The sequence below is a fragment of the Aptenodytes patagonicus genome, chromosome 4 (genome assembly GCF_965638725.1).
Source record: "Aptenodytes patagonicus chromosome 4, bAptPat1.pri.cur, whole genome shotgun sequence".
Classification (NCBI taxonomy): Eukaryota; Metazoa; Chordata; class Aves; order Sphenisciformes; family Spheniscidae; genus Aptenodytes; species Aptenodytes patagonicus.
Genome location: NC_134952.1, coordinates 79,486,356 through 79,493,652, shown reverse-complemented (window position 1 = coordinate 79,493,652; position 7,297 = coordinate 79,486,356).

Genomic DNA, 7,297 nt, shown 5'->3' with positions numbered 1-7,297 from the left:
GTATGTATTCCAGTCTGCACAAGTCAGTCCTCCAAATGCTGACAATCCTCTTTTAAGATATAGCTCCATGGCAAAGAATTAAGAGTCTCTTTATTATCCTATTGTGAAAGGGCCCTGTCACCTTTCCTTGGTACGGTATGGCCCTGCGTTTTCCGCTTGAGACCAATGTAATCAGGCTCCCTCTCTGACAGGCTTCCTAAGCCTTGTTCTGGAAGGCAAATGCTCATCAGACCGACTTAGTTCCTGACATTCAGACAGCCCCTTTTACCTTCTCTTAGGCCTGCCTTGTTGGCTAGAAAAGCTTGCTCTTTTAGTCTTATAATGATCCTGCTGAGCTTATGCTCCATAGTGCAGACAGACTTCTTTTGGGTTCAATTTCCCAGCACCTTCCCTTGGACTATATACTAACTACACCAGGTGTAGCCTAAAGCCACCTTCATGTACTCTGTTCATACACCCTTTCCTATACCTCTTTTTCTTTTCCTTTTCCCTCTTCTCCCCCCCACATTGTGTTAATAACAGAAACCTCATTTAGAAGCTCTTCTATTAACAAACAGACCAGATGCATTTCAGCAGATTTCATTCCTGTTATAAATAAAGAAGGGCCAAACGTGGAGGAGGCCAGTCTTTGTCATCATGGACTGCAGTGTGGTGTTATTCATTGCAAAAGCATCCAAGTGTATCAGGAACTTAACAAACAAACGGGAATAAGCTCTCACCTAAATACTGCAAATAATCAGGGTTTATGGTTAACATGGACATTTGTTTTGCATCTATCCTTATTACTATAATTGCTCATTACGAGTAATCAAACAGCATTAAAAATGAAAATCGTCTGAACGGTTAATCTACATAATACAAACAAATCTTGAAGCTGTAGGCTATGGAAGTGTGCCATTATATCTCCTGCAGATTTAGCTGGGTTTTGCGTGCAAAGGAAGGCATGATGCAGGTAATTTTACAGATAACATTTGTCTTGAATATTTACCCACATGGAGAAGATAAATGTAGGATTTGCAGAAACTTTCATCTCTATGAGCATTATCGATCCTCTTGGCTGAAGCAGTAACAGCATGGACATCATACAAGTGATACGGCAAATCACTAGCAATCATATTACCCAGCTCCTTGACCTGAATAAAATTATATTTGGAGTAAAAAGGGTTGAGTTACAAAAGCTGACCTTATCTAAAACCTGCTGAAATTACTGAAATGACTTCTCTGCTTCCCTGGGCTACAAATGATTAGTAGGTAGGGAAAAGCGTTGCTTACTTTTCAGGGCAGGCAACTAGTGTTCTGCCTTATCCTGCACCCTGTGGCCGCTGCCGGCTCCTGCTGCTTCCTGTAGTCCACAAAGCAAAGCAATATGGGGCTGCTCTGACTCTCCCCACTATCATTCAGCTCTTCAGTAAAATGACCCGTCATCTAAACATGTTTTCTCTAGAACTGGAAGGAGAGGGTGTGTATGTGTAAGAAGGCAGTCCTGCCTTGGTTCTTATCAGGAGAGGTATAAAACAGCCTTCTGAAACAAACGGGCTTCTTTGTAATTGACTTTCTTACTTTGTAGATTTGAGCAACTTCACTGCTGCCTCGCTTGCCAATATATATATACACACATATCTTGTATTCTCCTGCATGACTTTTTTTTCAGTTTTTAATGATGATTTTCCATATCTTTTATCATCGACCTCCAAATCCACTTCTGTTTCCATTGAAGTCTGTGGAGTTTCGATATTTATGTCAATGGGACATAGGTCATGCTGTTACATAATCCTTGTAATACTTAACAAATTAATCTCTGTTCTAAATTTGAGAAGCTGTGTGCTGTAAAATAAGACTACTATTAGCCTGTACACACCTTTATAGATAAAAATAAATTACAAGGCACGTTTCTGTTCCTCTGATTATTTGTGAAACTGATGTGTTTACAAACATAAAGCAGGGTTTGAAAAAACCAAAATATTCTAACAAATAATTGACTATACAGAAACAGTGCATTTTTCATTATTCTTAACTGCAAAAATTAAGCCTCCTACTAATTAAATGGCTAGAAATATTTTACTTCTGCATCTAGAATGCCAGTGAAAAAACCTTGCAACTTGAACACAGATCAAGTCTTGGGTTTGCCAGTAATTTTACTTTGACTTCAAAGAAATTATATATTCTTTTGTCACAAACCTACAGACTGATAAGCATGAAAAGTGGTGAAATATGAGTTGTACCAGATTGCACTCTGTCAAAAACACTCATTTCTTCATGCCACCATATGCTAATTTTTTTTGCCTAGATGATTCATCAGTATGACACTTTCTTCTCATTCAAAAAGGACAGTGAATTTTCTGCAGACTGAAAAATACTGCCAGTCAGTTTGTGCACAGGTGGTAACCTTTTCTCTTACAAGCTAAAAGAAGCTATAATTGCACTCTGTTTGTTTCCCTTTTAATAGCAAGCAATAAGATCCGTGTATGGCTGCTGTGGAAAAAAGCCAACAACAAAGAATGTGCATACATAGTTTTGCGAAGTTTTGTAAACTGAGCGTGAAGTTTGTAAAAACTGTGAACAGCACACATTTTGAACATTGAGAAAGCAAATACTTATTGTGTAATCCCAAAACAGAAATTTTAAAACAAACTTTTTTCCCTTCCAAATCTCTACTCACATTGTCTAGTTCAGGCAAAAGAAATAGATGACAAAACTACTAACAGAAAGAATCCCTTTCCTCCTCCTCTTTCACTCCCTTGACATTTCAAAAGACTTTGGAAGAGATAATTCCTTTCAGACCCATGTTACCAGCTTTTAAACAGCCACTGCAACTAATGACTAATAAACCTTATTAGCCCTGGATCCTTTGGTACGTATGTTGGGGATGCACTCACCTCTAATCCATATTAGTACCACAGCTTTTAGGATCATTCTTCAAAGGAATGGAACAGTTTACCACCATCATTAGGTAATTTTAGGTTAAGTCAAAAATAAAGTAGCTATTAAAATTGTCAAAGCAGCCTTTGAAACATAAATTTAATTAGAGCATTTGTTGTTTATTGAGAACATATGTTTGGGGAGAGCACTGAGGCTAAATCCTCATCTTTAGGTTTACATGCTTTTATACATTTAGACAAACAAACCGTAAATTCTCTTAGATAAGGGAAAACTTGACACTAATTGGACTACAATCTTAATCGGTAACTAAGGATACAGCTCAAGGTTGGTCTTGTCAGTGTATGCCTATTTCTGGCTATTGTTTCATCTTTGTGCATGCTTTACCCTCCATCGCTTGTGATGACAGGCAGCTTCCACAAAACAATATTTATTAAGAAAAGCATCAATATCTAAAAGAGAGTTGCACACAGTTGTGAAGTATGTTGGAGTATTAGTCTTAACAGAAAATAAATTAGGTTGACCTAGTGTGTGGGCTAACTCCAAAATGGTTTGTCTCATACTGTGTGACACTGCTGATAAACACTGCCGGCTGAAAATCTTTATTCTTGTGCAGCCTTACGTCCCCATGGTTGGGTTCATGCACACCTCTAGATTTAGTGATCCCCACTTAGTTTTATAACCCAGCCCCATCTGTCAGTGATATTAATGTATAGTGCATACACGGGTGTGTGTGAGAGACAAACCTTACAGCCCCATACAGCTTGCTAGTCATATTTGATACAGTGATTAAACGAGAGCTACTACATGCATGAGTCTCTTTGTTTAAGCTAGGGAAGCCTGACCTCACTAGTCCTGTCTTTGAAAAGGAACCATAGATCCACCAGTGTCTGTCACAGTGGCGTGCTGCACAGCCCGCGTCTCCAGAATGCAGGGTGCTCAGTCAGGCAGCTGCTGCACGCCTGGCACAACTCCCCTGCGTACCCTGCTGAGGACTGCAGGTACACCAACAATTCATCGCGGAACCATGCAATTGTAACACCTATGCATCTTAAAGAATTAACATAGAGACTAACTTCATGTCTTACAGAAAAAGTAGCAACCCACCCCAGTGCAGGTTCTTATTCACCCAAACCAAGACTTTGTTGCTAAGGCTGTTTTGACATTATTTGATTTACAGTTTCTATCCTCTGCACTGTATCCCAGCCCTTCAAATTGTACAGCTGGCACAGAAATTGGTTCATTGAGCAAGAGCCTTTTAAAATCACCTTGAGAAATTGATCCCTTCCCTCAGAAGAACACATTTCTAATAGGTCCCAATGCATGTGACACTTGCATCCATTTACTTTTTACCCCACTTTCTGACAAGCTTCCCTCAGGCTCCTTCCTGGGTTTTCTTCCTACTGCAAATGAAGACTTTTCTAACAAAGTCTGTGCTGGACTAGGACTTACTCTTTTAGACACTGACTTCTCCTGCCGTTTGTCATCCAGAATTGTTTAGTGAGGAACTTGTGGAATCAAAAATAAGCTGCAGCAAGCAGAATGCTCAAAGGAAAGAAGTTTTCTTCTACTCTCCTTCCTTTCCTCCCCTATTCTCTCTTGTCATGCAAACAAAGCAAAAAAAAGAGTCAACAGCTCCACAACCTAAAAAAATAGATATACTATTTAACTGGTTGCGTTTTTTTTATTTGAAGAGTGGGTTTAATCTAAAAAATTAAGTAGTGATTATGTACATATGTGCAAGTATCATTCATATACATGCCAAAATGCTAAGCCATATATTGATTAGGTTTTTAAGTTCCTTCCACGTGCTTGTGCTGAGCAGCAGTTCATCCATCCTCATTTCTCTAAACCTTTTCTCTTTCCAGTGACAATTCTAATTGGTATTCTCTTTTATTCACATACACAGAAAACCAGCTACTTTTTGCCACCAGTTATCAACTGCCACAGTTTCCCCCAATGTGAAATTAAATTTCCTCATCTTCTGATTCAATATTAAGTCTAAACCCTGCCCCAGTCCCATTCATTAGAAATAGTCACAAATTCCTCAACAAACAGTTTTCACCATGGCCAGCCACAAATCTACTTCTGTTGTCCTCAGATCAGTTGTAATGAACGTCAGGAAACAACGGGGACAGCACCATGATGCAAATATCCTTGCTCCTTGTAGCCCTCATGTCCTTTTCATGTCTTTCAATGATTTCCAGATGACTTGTATCCAAAAATCACTTCTAAACCTCATGTAAACCTCATTTACAATTACAGTGAAAGGATTCCAATAGTAAATGTTTTCTTTCATCTAAAATCTTTCGGCTAGCTGTCTTATCAGCCCCAAATATATCAGAAATCTTGAATACCTCTTGCTTCTTCTTTCAATTTAAGTCATCATTTTTGTACTATTTTTTAAGAATTTGGTTGACTGTCACACAAAGCCTTATCTAATTATAAAAGACCTACTACTTTGCACAACTTTTAGCTGTTAGCCCTCTATTCAGCTTGCACCAGAATGAATTCTCCATCTAAGAGCAGACAGGGTAATTTCCACACTTTCATTCAAGAAATAAAATATAAAAGTAATTTCATTTCCTGATAGTCCAATTCTCATTTTCTTTCTTTCTTTCTCTTGATACTAGTATTCAGCCTTGTCATTTGCAAAACATGGTATTAAATGTCTGTACTACAGTATTTTCTCTCTTTTCCTTCTCAAGTAAAGAGCCATTTATCACAAAACAACAGATTCAGTCCTAGATGCCAAGTAAAAACTGAGGGAATCTTTGGATTTAAGCCTCTCCAGGGAAATGCAGAATATGGTGTCACAGGGATTGACAAGGGAAGCTGCACCATTTTGGAAGAAAGTGCTTATAAGAACTGTCATTAACTTTTAAAATTTAAGGTACAGTCACGATTTGGTGTATTGAATATTATTAAAATACTTTGATACGAGGATTATCATACTGTAATGCTCTCAATAATTTTAAATGTTTCTATTTATAATTATTAATTTGATGTTGTCAAGTAGAGATTTAAGCTGTTTGACCTATAATGACTATCTGACAAAATTTCAGTCACTCATTTTCAAGTATCAAACACACCTCAGGGAAAATTATTTCCTAAAGAATATAATGCTGCAGTTCTATATGTCAAGTATTCAGTTACATAAATGACCCTAAATTATTTCTGAAAGAGAAATTTATGTTAGAAAATGTACTTTAAAAAGTGAAATGCGCTCATTAAACTTCTGTAAGCAAGATACTAGGATCCTACCTTCTCGCCAAGTGAAAACTTACTGATTCACCAATCATCTTTTGAAAAGCTTATTGAAAACTAGGTCCATTTTCTTGTGCTTTGCATTTGTATCGGGTATCACTAGATAATTACTAAAAGCTATAAAACAAAAGGTAATAAACACAGTTTGATAATAGACATGAAGGAGAAAGAGTTCATGAAAACTCTAAACCATGCCCGAAGTCAGAGTCCCAAGCACAACCTCCACAGCCTCACAACGGTCAGGCACGTACACTGATTTTCCTTAACAGGCAGCTGCCAATATGATGCGCAGAAGCTCGAGTTGCCCGAGTGCTTTGTGAAGAACTACGAGTAGCATATGAGGCTCATGATCCACTGTCTGGCTCCATCTTTAAGAAACAAGCTCAGTCCCAAAATAATAAGTTCTAAAACCCCGTTAACAGACAAATTAGTGTGGGCTAATGACCCATTGATCATACAGGCAATTGCTATGCTGAGAAGATTCAGTGCTAACATAAGCACCGATACCAGTCATGGTATGGCAACCTTACCGGCACTGACCTCAGTTTTAACATCAAAGCCAACACTCAGTCAGGTAAGTGAAGCATCAAAAAGGCTGGTATTTCATCATCACCTTTTCTTGTTCTCCTCATTATTACAAAACAGTTGTAGTTTTGGTACCAACTCTGGCATCAAACAGCATTCAGCTTGTAAGAGCTCAATTGTGTCTCAATTGCTAATGTTCTGGGGGTGAAAACTTTGAGTCACCTCACAGTGGAAAACAAGTCAGCTTGTGATCTAGCCACTAATGAAAGTCTATGAGACCCATAGGAATACGCTGTGGAAGTTGCAGGCCACTCCAAATTAACTCCATCTGCATTAAAAAGAGGTATCAGCCACCTCGTTTCAAGTTCAAAAACTTGCATTTTCATGCCAGTCCTGCCTCCCTGCTGTTTGAGCTACGCAAGAAATTCAAGTCCGTCAAAAGTCTTCCACAGGTCTGAGTCCTCAAAAATACACATACACCAGCTTGAGAGGAAACCTTACTTGGGTTGCTCCAGATACATGTGGCCAAGTGCCAGCCTCTGAAATTGAAAAATACAGAGCAATTGTCTTTCTTGTTGGGTCACCTCAGGTTATCAAAGAGGAGCTCAGGGGCATGATTTTAAAAAGC